This window comes from Papaver somniferum, unplaced genomic scaffold, assembly GCF_003573695.1.
Source record: "Papaver somniferum cultivar HN1 unplaced genomic scaffold, ASM357369v1 unplaced-scaffold_18, whole genome shotgun sequence".
Classification (NCBI taxonomy): domain Eukaryota; kingdom Viridiplantae; phylum Streptophyta; class Magnoliopsida; order Ranunculales; family Papaveraceae; genus Papaver; species Papaver somniferum.
The window spans coordinates 6,372,124-6,389,760 of NW_020627707.1; the positions used below are offsets into that span (position 1 = coordinate 6,372,124).

Consider the following 17,637-nt stretch of genomic DNA (forward strand, 5'->3'; position numbering starts at 1 on the left):
GGTGGTTGTTTTGGGGGCGTAGCATGCATTCGACCGATCAGGGGATAAACGGGCCCGCTGGTGGTCATTAAGGTGGTAGCTTGCTCCTGCTGGGGATCGTCTAGGATGGTTAAATCATGCGGCCAACTTGCATGGTCGTGATTGTTTCTGAGACTGACATGGACAGTCCAGATTTCCCTTGGGGAGTTAAATATGCTCAATCGGGCTAGTATAACACACCGAGAGATGTAGCATGTACGGTTATTTCGTGCATGCCTCACTATTGACACTTGGAGATTTGTGTTACTCTGCTGAGAACAACACTCAGTCGTCATGTCGCACCAATAATGAGAGTTCGGCTGGAACAGCACAGGAAACACAAGGCTAATCATGCATTATAAATAATTCTAAAAATTCACAGGGTATTTGGGATTGTTGCCACATGCTCCAACCTGGATGAATTTTGTGTATTTAATTCACAGAATACTGGGATTGTTTCCACATGCTCCATTCTAGGTGAATTAGTAAAGTGAAGAAGTATTCATCACTCAGATAGCCTTATCTTCTGCAGGATGTCAGCGTATTAAATTTAGCTTTTACAATTTTAGCCGTGAACTAAAATCCACCATCAACATTAAGTCCCCTGCCTAGCACATAATGGTTGCATCATTGTGGGGTAGGCATGAGATGGTGACAAATTTGCATACTGAAATGACCAAGCTAAAGTAGATACATATTTACCGCTTCTATAGACATCGCCAGGTGTTGTCCTGAAGCTGGTCAAACCTGATTAGGGTTGTGAAGGAAGCAGAACTTGGTCAGGCGAGCCGCTTTGGTTCCTTTCGGTTTCTTCTGTACATATCTGGACAGAGCTTGGCCGGTTTCTTGGACTGGGTGCGCTCCCTTCTATTATACGGCGGCTTCTCTCAAATACATCTGATAAGCATTGTATATCCGATAAGTATTGTTGATTACTATCCCGAATCAGTAGCCTTTATAGGTGGCAAGTAAAGACTCCTTTTCCTCCTGGGATTCTGTTGACTTGTGAAATATAAAGAAAATTCTAAGGACTCCTCCTATCAAATAATCGTTTTCTTCTATATCCCAGGTATTGCTCCGCGCTTATCTGATCTTCTGATTTACCGGTGATGATGAATTTTTTTTTGGTGAGCAGTCATAACTTCTCCTTCTTTGCAGTTTATCATGGAAGCGGTCGGTGATGACCATTCTATAACTTCTCCATAAAAAAGTTTTGAAGTCAACAAGCCTGAAGCTGATGCGCACGAGGAGGTAATGGATAAAATCGACCTCCCACTTCATGAAGTCGGTCGTGTTATACATGGGATGTCCATTCTGCATCTGCGCATCGCCAGAGGACGTATCCGTGCCCTTCCAGCTTCAATCGACATGGAGGAGCAATGGAGGCATGATGAAGCGTCGCAAGTACCAGTGAGTGCAAGAGCTGAGAGGTTTGTAGCACGTTTAAAGAGGCGGAGGGTTGAACACAAATGTCCTCCAAGTGGAGATAAGTGTGATTACCCAATACACGACGGTGTGATAATCCTCGATTCTGACACAGACGAACCCGAGCGTCTGATCAACACAATCCCCAATGTTGCAGTGGCTTTTGAGGAAGATGTGGAAGCTGTCCCTGCTAATGTTGAGGCGGAGAACGTTGCTGCAGAAATATCCGAAGTGGAAGCTGAGGCAGATCCAAAGGAAGAATCAGTATCGGCCCACGATGATGACGGTGTTGAAGCAGGCTCTAGCGGCAATGAAGACGCGCTCGACCTTCTTGATGACTAAACCTCTTTGCTTCTTTTTCTCCTTTCGAATATTTTCTCATAATTTGTGAACATTTTCCTTGCACTCAGTGGCGGCTGAGTTTAAGGTCCTTTTTGCTTGCTTGATTGAATAAGGGTTTCTCATTGTTTTTTGATGTAAATCTTCCAACATGGACATATCAGATGCGATCATATGTTGTTCTTGCAATGAAAAAGAGAATGTCATAATGAAATACCACAGACCTGTTTATGCTCCTGACGCGATATCTCCCTGGTCTTGCTGGGGTAAATGGCCCAAAACGTCTTCCTTCTTCTGCACATATTCTATTTCCCCGACATCTTCCAAAAAATACAAAATGTTTGTTTAGGGTTTCCTTCCTAGCCTGCTCTAGTGGGTAATGATGATTTAGGCTGACTCAGAATTTTGTGTCTTCCTTTAGGGGGTAAAGAAATTTCTAGATGGAAATAATATTTCAATTAATTTGAAAAATTGAAAGTTGAAAACCCTAATTATGAATGCAAGTAGTGCAATCATTTTCTGGAAGAATTACAGATATTATGTGAAAAGAAAATTGCGGAAGAAATACGCTGGAAGAAATAGCACAGCGTTTCAAGTATGGAGGACGCTGGAAAAGTGGTAGCACAGCGTCTTAAGTGTTGTAAGGTATGAGCCATCGTGAGTGAACTGTTACGCCTTCCAGTTTGTCAGTGTTGATGAGCTTGCAGTACCCACCTAGGATAACATCTGCTACGAAGTACGGTTTATCCTCCCTTTCGATGGGTGAGTCAGGCTGGGTGGTCACTTTCACCGTCATGCTCCCAACTTTGAACACAGTCGTCTTAGTCACCAGGTCTCCAATTCTAAATGGGTTTAGGTGTTGTACAAATACCCGGTCATTGGCCTTGTCGCCTTTGATCGAGTCAGCTTCTAAACTCTTGATAAAACGTTTGAGGGGACCGGCCTCCCATTCACATATCTTAGAGGGGGTTGGATTGTTGGTTGGAGCGATTCCCCAAGACTTATTAGAAGGAGGGGTGATTGGTTGCAAAAAGGGTTGTGTGATGAGACTTACTTGAGCTCGAAACCTTTTAATGTATGCTGATGGGCTCTCTCCAGGAAGTTGTGTCACATCGGTGAGCTGCAGATACGGAAACAGATAGTCTTCAGGTTCAGACGGCTTGTTGGAGATTCTTTCGGGTATCGAAACTGGCAGAGGACATACTCCCAGTGTTGCCTTGTTTTCGTGTATCTAAGAGCGTCCCAGGACCATGTCGTAATTTGGATGTTCTTTGACTATGTAGAACTTTGCTTGCGTCAAGGAATCGCCTAATTTGACTTCAAGATCGATGTATCCATAGGCATCTCCAAGTTCTCCTTCTGGATTCGTAATCACGGTTGGGCTGCGAGTAGCTTCCTGCTTCGAAATCCTTGCCGCCTTCAAGGTCTTGACAGTGATGATGTTGAATTCGGAGGTTGTATCAATCAATATTCTATCGAACTCGACATCCTTCAAATGAGTGACGGTTAAGAGTCCCCAGTTCCCCTTGCTCGCATCTTCCAGGAAAGACTGAGGTTTCGAGACTGCTTCCTTTTCTGGATACAAACGCCTGCCTGACACGATATGATTTAGGGCTGCGAATATGTCTTGACGCTGTGCCTTGGAGAGGTATAAAATTTCGCACAAATGCTCCATCATAGATTGTACAGTCTTGCAAACAGAATCCCCGGAAATCATGCAGCTCTTGATAGGAAGAGGATCTCTATGAACACCTTCGTTTCCCAACTGGAGTTCTCCTGACTCTATCTTTTCTATGAATATTTCTTTCAATTTGTTGCAGTCCTTGGTCGGGTGATGGACAAACCTATGGTAACGACAGTATTTGGGGTCCGTCATGTCTTTCTCAGTCGGCGGGCGTCTGATAGGAGGCAGCTTGATATCATCGTCTTGAATCCATGCTTCCAAGAGCTCCATTACTTCATTCATGGAGAATAGGAAGCCTGTATCTTCAGCTTCTTGTGTAGGAGTCTTGACAGTTCCCTTTCGGGACGAAGTTGTATGCGCCGGAGCCGCACGCTTGGGTTGTTGTTCCGTTGCTGAAGCTTTCCTTTTTCCTCCTTCGTCCACCACGCTCACAGAGGGACCAGTGTTGTACTGCTTGTTGATGAGACTCCTACTCCCTCGACTCTCACGTGAATCCTCGTTTCGAACAACCCTGGTTCTTTCCAACAATGCTGGGGCGGTTGTGGTTGAACGTTTGGCATCTTCATGGAGCTCAGAGAATGTTTGGAAGCCCAGATTCTCTAACAAAGCATGGTATATGGGTACCATCCCGTTAATGCACAACTCCACCAACTTGCGTTCGGTGACATTCAGATCATGACAATCCAATGCTTGAGTTCTGAACCTCTTAATGAAGTCTTTCGGATGCTTGTTGTTCCGCTGGGAGACTCTCCCCAGGTCTGAAAAGGTGATCTGCTCAGACACGAAGAAATACTTTCTGTAGAAAGCACTGACCATCTCCCCCCAATTGAATATGTTGTTTGGTGCGATGTTGTTGTACCAGGTGTATGCCCTTCCAGTAAGTGATTTCGAGAACTCTTTCAGGCGTAGAACATGATTGTATTCATGCTCCCCCAAATACTCCAAAAATCGAGAGATGTGTTCACGAGCATTACCGGTACCGTCGTAAAGGGTGAATTGAGGAGAGGTATATCCTCTGGGAAGGGGAATCCGTTGCACGTCTTTAGGGTATGGAGGTTGGTGTTGGTACATACCTATTGGATTTACTTTTCCACGGTTTTCGAGGAATCTCTCCAGGTCCTCGCGTGTGATGAAGTTGGATGGCTGGTCCCTTTCTCTTGGACGCGCAGGAGCCACATGAGTTTCTTCGTTCATGTGGGGCCGCGCCGCTGAGGTACCTCTTTCAGGTGCGTTGAATGCGTTCCTTGTTGGCTCCAGGGGATGTCTTGGCTATTGTGGCAACCGATTAGTTAAGGTCATGAGGAAAGTGAGTACCTCTTTCTGAGTTGTAGCCATGTCCATCTGTGCCTTAGCAAGGATTTCTTGTCTCTCCATCAAATTCACCATAGTAATAGGTGGTTGTCCTCCCTTGGATCCTCTGGCCCCTCGTCCTGAGGGAGGAGTGGTGGTTCCCTTGGTGACGGTCAGAGGCGTTACACTCGAGGAAATGCCGGGGTTTGCAGCTGCTCTGGCTCTGGTGATAGGAGGCGTCACTCCCAATGGGATATCGCCTCCTGCTGGTGGTTGAGGATGTAATTCCACGAGATACATTAATTGCACTGACATGCTTCACAGTAACACCACCAATCGGGATATCAACCCAAGAGTGTTGTCAGCGCTGGTTCCATTGGGATTGGTTGCTGATCCAGACCTAAGATCCACCATTTCTGAAATCAGAAAGATTGAATTTGTATTGAGGAAATGGACTTCACAACCGAGAGATTAATCTCCCACTTTGGTCGCCAATTGTTTATGGTTGAAAACTGTTTCTGTAGTTTTTGGTAAATTTGGGTGTGTGGATGAGAAACGAATCTAAACCCTAAACAAATGCACTGCACGGGAGTGCTTTCTGATTCGAGAGATCAATCTATACAATTCTGGCCTAAACCAAGAAATGGTCGTTCCAGACTTGCTTCGGTCACAAAGTGAAGGAGATGGGGTTGATCTTAGGAAGGGAAGCGAAGAAGGTGTTGAGATTGTGGAGGTGTTGGATGTTTATCACTTGTATCAGAATATCGAACTGGATTGCAATAATGCAAGCAATCAACTCTGGGTGTTTGAATACGTTGTATCAACACTTGATTTCTGTCTCTTCTGGAAATAGGGAGGAGAACCTATTTATACAAGTCATTGAGCCTAACCCTCGTCTCTCGTGGGAAGTGGAGGAAGTGGAGTGATGGAGCAACAGAGTCGCGTTAGTGTCTCACGATCAGTCTTGGACCACTTCTCCCATCATCACTAACCGTCCATGTCTTCCTGACACGTTTTTGTGTTGGTGCGTTGCACGGTGCACGCTGTAAACCGCCAGACCAATACCCCAGTAAGTATCCCCCAGTTTGTGACATGCTTGATGTCTCGATTGTGTGGATCGTGGGACCCACAGAAGGTAGCATAAGGTGCTAGGTTAAATAACTAAGTTATTTGGGAAATCGATATTTATGAAATATCGTGTACATTTGATGTATGTAATGCATCGCAAATAGCATGCATGAAGCATTGTCGTTTCAAAGCATGTCCGGATAAGTCGCGAACTAAGCATCTTGGAATAGGATCATGTCCAACCATCTTCGAGTGATCGTTTGGAGGCTGCGCAGGCAAGCCCTCCCTTGGCCGATCACTCCATGTGGTAGGGTGACGGATGGTGATCTCCGCGACACTTTATCGTCCACTTAACTCCTAGCTTGGGATGTCCGACCAAGCTGGTAGAGTCGGACGGACGAGATGATCTATGAAGCTCATCTGCGACCGTTGATAGTGTTTTAGGGTTTTGAAGAGGTGCGCAAGCATCACTCTTCAGCTTGGTCGAAACCAAGCATGAGAGGCGTTTTTGGCAGGACCGACCGGGCATGCGTGTAAACAGCTTGTCGGTGTACACGTCCGTACCTCACTGTCTCATGAAGGTGTGATCTAAGCCACTCAATTTGACCGGCAAAGTTGAGTGGTTGAGATCGGTTTGCGGCAAAAATCCATTGCCGCAAAGGAATTGGAGACCACGCAACATGCCTAGTTTGGGCGCATGAATCGAGGCATTCGGCCATGATTTTCCTTGGCCGATCGGCCGTGCATGTAGATGGTCCCAAGGTGATTATGTTGACATGCTCGGGACCTTTTAAGTCTATATCTGCACCCCCCATCCAAGCTTGCGAAGATAAACGCTCGTGATCGATTAGCGACACATGTAACATGCCACAAACCCTAATTAGGGTTTTGGATCGGTCGTGCGCATGCAACTTCAAACAAACGATTTGGCAAGCCATGCTCCTCCCTTGGGGAATTAGATCGTGTGGGTAGAGAGTGGGCCCGCCAGAATGTATAACAACACTTGATCGATCAGCCACCAGACGATCTATGTCGTCCAACTAGGACGGCGAAGTTGGACGGTCGCGATCTGTTTGAGACCGACATTGGCAGTCTTGCGCGTACAAGCTTTTCCAAGCTGCTCCACACCAACCCAACCATCCTACTTTAGGCTGACGTTCGGTGGTTGTTTTGGGGGCGTAGCATGCATTCGACCGATCAGGGGATAAACGGGCCTGCTGGTGGTCATTAAGGTGGTAGCCTGATCCTGTTGGGGATCGTATAGGCTGGTTAAATCATGCGGCCAACTTGCGTGGTCGTGATTGTTTCTAAGACTGACATGGACAGTCCAGATTTCCCTTGGGGAATTAAATATGCTCAAAATCGGGCTAGTATAACACACCGAGAGATGTAGTCTGTACGGGTATTTCGTGCATGCCTCACTATTGACACTTGGAGATTCGTGTTACTCTGCTGAGAACAATACTCAGTCGTCATGCCGCACCAATAATGAGAGTTCTGCGGGAACAGCACAGGAAATACAAGGCTAATCATGCATTATAAATAATGCTAAAAATTCACAGGGTATTTGGGATTGTTGCCACATGCTCCAACCTGGATGAATTTTATGTATTTAATTCACAGAATACTGGGATTGTTGCCACATGCTCCATTCTAGGTGAATTAGTAAAGTGAAGAAGTATTCATCACTCAGATAGCCTTATCCTCTGCAGGATGTCAGCGTATTAAATTTGTATTTTACAATTTTAACCCTGAACTAAAATCCACCATCAACAGAGTTCAATTGAATAATGGACTTGAGATTATATCTCTGATAGGGCAAGATAAAAAGAAATCACAAACATCTTCGTCTCATCGTTTGTGATTCCACAATATCTAGTTTTGCGACCATACGATTTAGATTATTGTAAGGTGATTGATAATACTAGGATGTTCTTCGGGAATATAAGTCCGGGTTATCAATTAGTTCCCGTTCACCTTGATTTATCAAAAGAAGGAACAAAAAATCTTGGGTATTTCTGTGGGAGACAGATTTATTCAATCCTATAGACTTTTCTGTGTGAGACGGATTTGTCTATCAAGTCTTCGACTTTGGGTCGTAGCAACTCTTAGTTGTGGGTGAAATCAGCTAAGGGAATCAAGTGCGCAGTATCCTGCTGGGATCAGAGACGTAAGGAGAGCAATTGTACCTTGAGTCAGTAGTTTGTAGTAGGCTAGTGTCAGTAGCGGCTTAATACAGTGTGGTGTTCAATCTGGACTAGGTCCCGGGGTTGTTCTGCATTTGCGGTTTCCTCGTTAACAAAATTTCTGATGTCTGTGTTATTTCTATTCCGCATTATATTTCGTTATATAATTGAAATACCACAGGTTGTACGTTAAGATCAACCAATTAGAATATCCAACCTTTGGTTATTGATTTACATTGATTGACACTTGGATATTGGTCTTTGGTACCATCCAAGTTTATCTCTCTAGTATTTGATAAAGACTCGCAGATTTCTATTTGCTTGAGTAAAGATCAAATCGAGAGATAGAGATATTAACTCCTTGATATACTTTTTATTAAGATTGAGTCTGATTGTCTAGTTGATTCTTAAAAGTATATTAGAGTTAGTCCATAAAGATTGCTAATCGAAATATTGGGTGAGGTTGTTGTACCCCCGCTTTTTCATTTTTCATTAACCTTACCAATAAGATTGTTGACTTTGGTTTACAGCCTATTAACCTCGGAAGCCTGAATTTCTAGACGACTAAGAAATATCTCCCTAACTAACGGAGTAGCATGCAGTTTGAATAGTTCGTTTAAATCTAAGGATTTATATGAGAAGCTAATGGAAGATACATAAGAACAATACTTCTCGGGTCACCCGGAGAATAAACTTATTCCCCCTAAGGTATTATTCATGACGTGAGCTTCTCTTCATCAATCGCTACCTACAAGATGCATGCCAAGAAGTAGGACTCAGTGTTCAAACAACTTCTTATGTGTTTTGCAACGTGAAGGATGAGGATTTGGAACATCTATTTATTCATTACAGCTGGAAAAATTCTCTATGGGACTATTTTTTATCTTCCAAAGATCCAGTGGACTATGCCGTAAATTTTTAAGGTATTACTGGATTCCTGGAAGATCTTCAACGTTAGCAAGAGAATAACCATTATTTGGAAGCTAATTTGATTTACAATTTTGTGGGGGATTTGGAAGGAAATAAACAACAAGGTTCATTGGGGGGGGGGGGGGGGGGGGGGGGGAATCTCTGGATGATGTTAAGATTTTGGTGATACAGACAGCGGCGAAGCTAGAAACTAGACTAAGGGGAAGCAAAGTCTTATTAGGGGTAGTAAAAAAGCAAAATTAGGCTTGAAGGAAATTTTGGGCTTCAAAATTTAGGCTTGAAAGCCCAATGGGTAGGGGTAGCAAGTGCACATCCTTGTGGACTACTTTATGGTGGAAAATAGTTGTGGACAAATTCAGAGGGTTAAAAGACACTATTAGAGTGATGCTGAAAGTGCCGTAGATTCAGTGTCTTTTTTTGAAACGAAACTTTCAATGTGCTCCTAAATAAGGATGCTTTCATAATGCCACTAAGCACGACATCTGTATGACGTCATACATTTGATTTATTTTAATATTAAATATATATGTCAGATCTGGCTGGCTGACCGCTGTCATTCTGGCTGGGCTGAAACAATTCTGATTTAGATTCAAATTACAGTAAACTGAAACTCAACTGAAATTCAAATGACAATTCAAATTACAATTCAAATTCAAATTCCATATAAAACCAGATTCATCCAATACAAAATGGCAACTCTATTACGTTGAATTGTACTCATTAATTTAGTCCAAACTCATAAAAAACAAAAATGATTCGGCTGCTAATTAACAAGTTCAACGTTTCTTAATAAGAAGTGAAACAAGTCCTAAAAATTTGCAAAAGCACAACCCTTTGCAACATTAACTTATCCAGCAGCAACAATGATCTTATCATCATCCATGACATCAGTGACCCTCATGAGACCATTTGAAAGAGAGAAACGACATCCATAAAGGAATCGAACTACATTCAGAATACGAGTAGAATGTCAGACCTTATATGCTAGGTTATATGACTAGTCGAACATAATACAGATCCATCATCAAGACAAGAATATCAACTACATTTTCATAGTGATTTCATTGCTTACATCAACATGGAGACGAACAAATAAACCATAGGAAGTGAAAAACCATACGCATGATGAGTATGCGAAGACACATACCTCTACAGAACACTGTGATTGAATATCTACGATCTACATTCATCTAGTTCCTGACAGCATCAAGAAGTGATTGAATCTCCTTGTACATAATGAAGATAAAAAGACAACCACAAATAAACAATTATTGAAACGAGCATTATTACCTGAGCATCTCAATCTGAATATTCATCATCTCCACATTCATCTAGTTCCTGACAGTATAAAGAAGTGATTGAGTCTTCATATGTACAATAAGAAGATAAAAATAATTTAAAACGACTTCCTCAAGCTAACCAAAGAGGAAAATAAGTGTACATGCATTCATCCGACACAAATAGAATTCAGACAACCAAAGGGGAAAACTGTACCATTAAAATGAAAACTCACATAATTACTAAAACTTAAACCTTGGAAATAGTTCAAAAAGGTGAACTCTACAAGTGTATAATGAGGTCTGAGATAAGTGTACATAATTATCACCAGACTCTTTAATTTTTCACATTTTTTCGAGATAGTGTCAACTATGTTTGCTATAGAGCCTTTTCGCTTGGGACACTATAGCTTTTTTGCTATAGAGCCTTTTCGATTTTCTTTTTAATGGTTCAATAGGATTACCTTGATCCTGTTTATATTTTTTGTTAATATTTTTCCTTTCCCAACATATCCTTCCTTTTCAAGAGAAAAAAAAAAGAAAAAAACATATGAGGCAAACTTGGTCCCCTGATAAAAATACTTAAGAGTTCCTTTATTACTTCAAAGGAATAAAATGGAGATTTTTAAACATCTAGGAGAGTCCTGTGAAAATAGACTAGCTTCATGGCAAGGGAAATATCTGAATCAACCTGGGAAAACTATTCTTATTAAGTTTACCCTAGGAACTCTGGCATCCCACCATCTCTCAGTTTTCCCTATGCCAAAAAAGATGGCAGATAAACTAGATTCTATTCAGAGGAAGTTCTGGTGTAATAGGAAAAGTCCTGCCAAAGTTGGTTATTTTATAAATTGGGATAATATTTCAAAACTTATTAAACTAGGTGGTCTTAATGTAAGAAAATTGAACATCTTAATACTGCTTTTCTGGCCAAATTGGTTTGGAGAATGCTTAGTGAACCAGATGCATTATGGGTTCAGATTCTGCGTCATAAGTACTTTTTTTATTTTAATCCCCTGCATGCTACCAACAATGATTTTGTGTCCTGGATTTGAAAGGAATTTGCAAGGGATTAGAATTGACTAGGAAACACCATTGCTGGGAGATGAAGCTTCTATTGAAATTTGGAAAGATAAGTGGGTACCTAGTAGAATTACTTGTTTTAATGCCAATTTTGCTTTAGAGATATGAAAACTGTTAATCAGTTAATAGTTCAGGAAACATGGCAATGGAATGTTGAGATTCTTAACTGTCTTTTTGATAGGGATACTGTTAGTGTAACACTCCGAACCTTTTTCTCGGGTTCAGTCAAACTCATTAGTCAATTTAAGCACTTACAGTGCCTAAATATCTATCATTCAAGTGTATTTAGCACTTTGGGGTTGCCTCACAAAATAAATGTTACACCTAGATATAGAAATATGCCTCAGTACAAACCCTTGGGTGCCCAAATAGTTCACATGCATGTGAAACACATGTCAAGTAGAGAAGTGCTAGGGTCACTTTGGTCTTCTCATACTCAATGATATAAACAAGAAAACGACTTTTCTTTTAGGAGAAACATTTTTCTCTTCTCTTTTCAGTGGTTAGCTAAGAAGAACTTGAGCATGTTTTGTTGGAAAAATCAGAGGCTGAGATTTCCCTGTTCTCCTATTTCTTTCAAACAATTTTTAGTTTCGTCTTTCTCAAACCGAGAACTGGATTAAATATTTTGAAAGATTGGTGAGGCAAGGGCTGTGGAGTTGATGATCCCAAGCTATGCGGTTGGTTTACAAGCAAAGGTAATCGAAATTTTAGTCAACAATTTCATTCTTAATGATGATTTGGATTTGATTTCATTCTTAGTACAAGATATGAGATTTAGAGTTCTTATGAAAGCTGGGGATTTTCCTCATATATGTTCATAATGTCATATTCAAAGTAAATGGTTGAATGGGTTTGTGTAATTCCAGCCAAATTCAGGTCGTGATGAAGAGATTTGCTAACTTGATATTTTTCACTTGTAAACCCTAGAAAAGTCTGTCTTTGTTTTATTGATATAATGAGATCCAGTGGTTGGATTTAAATGAAATTAATGTATGTAAGACTTAGTCGTGCAGTGAAAGTACTATAAAATTTTGAAGAAGATCTGATCATTGTAGGTACCCCTAAGTGTGAGCCAAACGTGACTGCATTCTGCAGACTAAAATGCTGGATAGTTTCAGTGATTATCATGATTCTCTTTATCTGCTTATCGGTTGTAGCTGAAATTTGGATATGTTGTTTACTATATTATAAAATACTTGGTGTATAATTTTCACAAATATTAGATTAGTCTTGATTCCCCAAAGTGTGAGTGAATCGGGACTGATTTCTGCAGGATCGTAGTGCAATCAGTCTGGTTCGAGTAAACACATATTTTTAACCGACCATTAAAATACTTTGATTTTTGGATATGTTTTAGTTTTATAAGTCATACAGCTTCTGTAAAAAATTTACGATGATCGGATAACGTTGGATACTGAAAACCTTAAATAAACTGTGGGTGTGTTTTGTAAAACGGGAATTCTCTACATCTTGTTCATTGTACTTTATCTCAGTGAATGGTTATTGTATAAGGTGTGATGTAAGTTGCAGGAGAAACAAAACATGTTTGATAGTCCAAAAATGTATGAAAGGTGTGAAGGAATTACGTAGTACCTTAATGCTAATATTATAGTTTAATACTAAGTCCATGATGTTTTTTGGTTGTCGTATCGGTAAACTAATAAGGATTTGCTCATGAATGAATGGTTATCGGATTATTAACCTCGAGTGTAGTGGTGTGAATGGTTTGGTCTAGCTTATATAGCTTGGGCGTGATAGCAAATTCATTGTAACTTTTAAAATAAATTCCTTTTAAATCCAGGAGTCGTTAGCTTGTAATAATTTTATTTTACTGTACATATTTGGGGTAATATTTTAGATCATAAGTGGCCTTATGGGTAAATAGTTATACACCCATGTTTAGCTTTTTGTAACGTTTAGTAGCTAGAATGGGGACTTGTTTGTTCCCATGTTGAGTTGATGAATGCTCATAATGGGACTGGTCTTTAAATGCTTAGATGATGGTTATAGTTGATTAACTAAGTCTGAAAATGATTTAGTTGCCTTGAATTAATATATGGCTGTGAGAAGAAATACTATGCAGTAGTTACCTTGAATTGGATTAACGATCCTAGGAGTTTGAACTAAATTTGGTATACTAGACTTTGTATAATGCATCCTTGGTCACTATGTTTGCGTTCTCTAAATGATTGCCCTACATCCTTTATCTTTCGTAATTTGTTTGTTGACCAATAACTGGTTTGAGTTTGTTGTACCATGTCCTCGTTTGGTCCATTGTTTATAGTGAACTAGTACCTTCGTACAGATCAATAGATCCTATTTTGAACTGTTGGCTGAAATATTTGTCATTGTGTTTAATGAAATGAATGGATGAATGTGAGGACAAACAAAAGTATCTATAGATAAATCTCTGCAGACATGTCAATAATGTTAATGCCTTATTTGGATTGTATTTACAAAAAGAATACATCTTACTTGAGAACTAAAGTAATATCATCAGTGATAGATTCACTTAAAGTCTAACTCCCTAGCGACATGTAATAGTTTCTTTTTGAATGATTCATTTGTTAAAATAGCTAGAATCACACCCATTATATGTGTTCGTTTTCTCACTGATTATTTAGTCATTTGTTGGTTATTCTCATTTTAGTACGAACTTATATTATGGAATTTTTGTGGATCGAGGCGGTGCTTTGAGTTATGTACATAACAGGGATATAGTGAATCAGTTGAAATGTGACAAGTATGGGATAATTGTTGATGATAAGAGATAATTGCTACTGATAAGGGTAGTTCATATTATCTAAAGAAATTTGACGAACTACGGTCTTGCTTGATCCTTTCGGGGTACGTAGGCAGCCGCTCTGCGGTTCAGCACATGGTTGTTCATATCGTCTAAGAGGGGTGGTTGCTGCTTGGCAGTTCATACCATCAGTTTGAGATGATTGCAACCCTCTCGAGGTAGTTGTAGCCAGTTTACTGGTTATTCATACTACCTGGTAAGAGATGATTATTACCATCCTAGGTAATTCATATCATCTGTCCGATTAACACGTGTGATAGAGATGATTGTTACCATTCGAGATAACTCATATCATCTAACTCCTACCACAAGACAAGAGATGATTATTATCGCTCAAGGTAATTCATATCATCTGCCTCGACTTGGGAGTTAAGCAATGGTTGTTATCGTGTGAGCTGAATCATACCATCTGAGGATAAAGGATGGTTGCTGCATATGATGGCAGTTCATACCATCGATCTAGAGATGATTACTAACTCCTTGAGTGGTTCATATCATCTGAGAAAGATTGTCCGTTGAGCTTGATCAAGTACTGTGAGTTGCCAGGCCAGAAATAGCACCCCACCTACGGGTGGCTATCCGGAAGACCGTTTGTTTGATAACAGTGGCTGGTATCAGACTACCCTGGCATTGAATTATCGTTTGTTTGATAACGGCGCGTTCTGTCAGGCCTTAATTGGCACCCCATCTACGGGTGGAAACCCTGAAGACCGTTTGTTTGATAACGGTGGCTGGTATCGGACTACTCTGGCAAGAGATCTTGTATCCTCACAGCAAAATGATGAAGATCATTTGTTGGTTACGATGACCCTTAAATCTCGGTAGTGGAATCGTTGAAGGTACCGACGAACATTTGCTTGGTATAAGACCGATGCGGTATGAAAAAATTGGTAATGTTGGCTCCTTGAGTGGCGTATCAGAGAGTCGTAGCTTGCCCAGCGAGTCGTAACCCGGCCCGTTGGAAGCGAAAATTTTCTGGTCCGTCACAGTTGGTATCAGAGCAGTTCCGGTTCATTCGGGACTGTGAGTTTGAGACTCGTCAGCGCTTTATTGCATTGCGACTACAGGTAATCCTCCTTACTTCTAAATTCTATTTTGAACTTTGGGGACAAAGTTCATTTTAAGGGGTTAATGGTGTAACACTCCGAACCTTTTTCTCGGGTTTAGTCAATTTAAGCACCTACGGTGCCTAAATCTCTATCATTCAAGTGTATTTAACACTTTGTGGTTGCCTCAGAAAATAAATATTACACCTACATATAGAAATATGCCTCATTACAAACCCTTGGGTGCCCAAATAGTTCACATGCATGTGAAACACATGTCAAGTAGAGAAGTGCTAGGGGCACTTTGGTCTTCTCATACTAAATGATATAAACAAGAAAACGAGTTTTCTTTTAGGAGAAACATTTTTCTCTTCTCTTTTCAGTGGTTAGCTAAGAAGAACTTGAGCATGTTTTGTTGGAAAAATCAGAGGCTAAGATTTCCCTGTTCTCCTATTTCTTTCAAACAATTTTTAGTTTCGTCTTTCTCAAACCGAGAACTGGAATAAATTGTTTGAAAGATTGGTGAGGCAAGGGATGTGGAGTTGATGATTCCAAGCTATGTGGTTGGTTTACAAGCAAAGGTAATCGAAATTTTAGTCAGCAATTTCATTCTTAATGATGATTGGATTTGATTTCATTCTTAGTACAAGATATGAGATTTAGGGTTCTTATGAAAGTTGAGGATTTTCCTCATATATGTTCATAATGTCATATTCAAAGTAAATGGTTGAATGGGTTTGTGTAATTCCACCCAAATTCAGGTCGTGATGAAGAGATTTGCTAACTTGATATTTTTCACTTGTAAACCCTATAAAAGTCTGTTTTTGTTTTATTGATATATTGAGATCCAACGGTTGGATTTCAATGAAATTAATGTATAAAATTTTGAAGAAGATTTGCTCATTGTAGGTACCCCTAAGTGTGAGCCAAACGTGACTGCATTCTGCAGACTAAAATGCTGGATAGTTTCAGTGATTATCGTGATTCTCTTTATCTACTTATCGGTTGTAGCTGAAATTTGGATATGTTGTTTATTACATTATAACATACTTGCTGTATAATTTTCACGAATATTAGATTAGTCTTGATTCCCCGAAGTGTGAGTGAATCGGGACTGATTTCTGCAGGATCGTAGTGCAATCAGTCTAGTTCAAGTAAACACATCTTTTTAACCGCCCATTAAAATACTTTGATTTTTGGATATATTTTAGTTTTATGAGTCATACAGCTTCTGTAAAATTTTTACGATGATTGGATAACGTTGGATACTAAAAACCTTAAATAAACTGTGGGTGTGTTTTGTAAAACGGGAATTCTCTACATCTTGTTCATTGTACTTTATCTCAATGAATGGTTATTGTATAAGGTGTGATGTAACCCGGCCCGTTGGAAGCGAAAATTTTCTGGTCCGTCACAGTTAGTGACATTTGTCAAATCAGAATATCCTCTAATGGAAAGGATATACTTAGATGGAAACCAACTCACAATGGCCAGTTCAGTGTTAGGTCAGGTTACAAATGCATTATGCAGGACATTCATGGTAGTGAAAATGATAACTTCCCTTGGAAATTTTTGTGGAAACTTAACCTCCCACAGAAAATAAAGCATTTTCTGTGGAAGTGTATGCATGATTGTGTCTATGTTAGAAGCAAATTATCTAGGTTTGTTTCATCTATCCCTTGTGAATGCCCTCTTTGTCATAGGGATACTGAAACTGTGAATCAGCTTTTCATTGAGTGTGAGATTACTAAAAGACTGTGGTTTGCTTTAGATTCAAATATTGTAGGTAACATTGATAATATGAATCTGCAGGATTGGATTACTAGCTGGTTTCAACCTAATGGTAATCAAAGGGAGTCGCAGGATAAATTTATTCAATTTGTTAGTTTTGCTATTTAGCAAATATGGAATCTTAGATGCAATGTGGTTTTTAACAATGCTCAAGTGCAGTGAATAATCTGGTAAGCCAGGTTAATAAAGATGTTAATGAATGGAATGCAAATTCTATGAGAATTTTGGCAGGTAAAAATGCTGCAAGTCATGGCAGATCTGTAATACCATGGAGTTTACCAGATTATTGCTTTTAGAAATTTAATTTTAATGCAACTTTTATGAAAGAGAATCAGTGCATGGGAATAGGATTAACAACTTTTAATGATGCAGGTCACTGTGGGGGCGCACAATCAATCCATGGAATAACTAATGATGAGGAACAAGTTGAGGCTTTGGCAGCACTTGCAGCTATTAAGTGGGCAAAAGTTGAAGCAACGCAGAATCTGCATTTGAAGGGTGATTGTTTGAATGTAGTAAATGCTACCAATGGTAGTTTAGGTTATCTCAAATGGACAAATAATAATGTAATCCAGGGATTACATGATTTTTTTTGAAAGTTTTTACAAATTGGAAATGCACTTTTGTGCATAGAGAATATAATAAAGTTGCTAATAGCTTAGCTAAAAGGGCTAGGAATTTTAGAGTTGATGAA

General features: G+C 40.1%; 1 long non-coding RNA gene across 1 annotated transcript; it reads left to right on the top strand.

The window, feature by feature from the left end:
- Positions 1-11,796: 11,796 nt before the first annotated feature.
- LOC113337779 lies at positions 11,797-17,637 on the top strand. The gene is made up of 2 exons (XR_003354432.1): positions 11,797-11,998; positions 17,316-17,637. It is a non-coding gene; the product is annotated as an uncharacterized LOC113337779 (long non-coding RNA).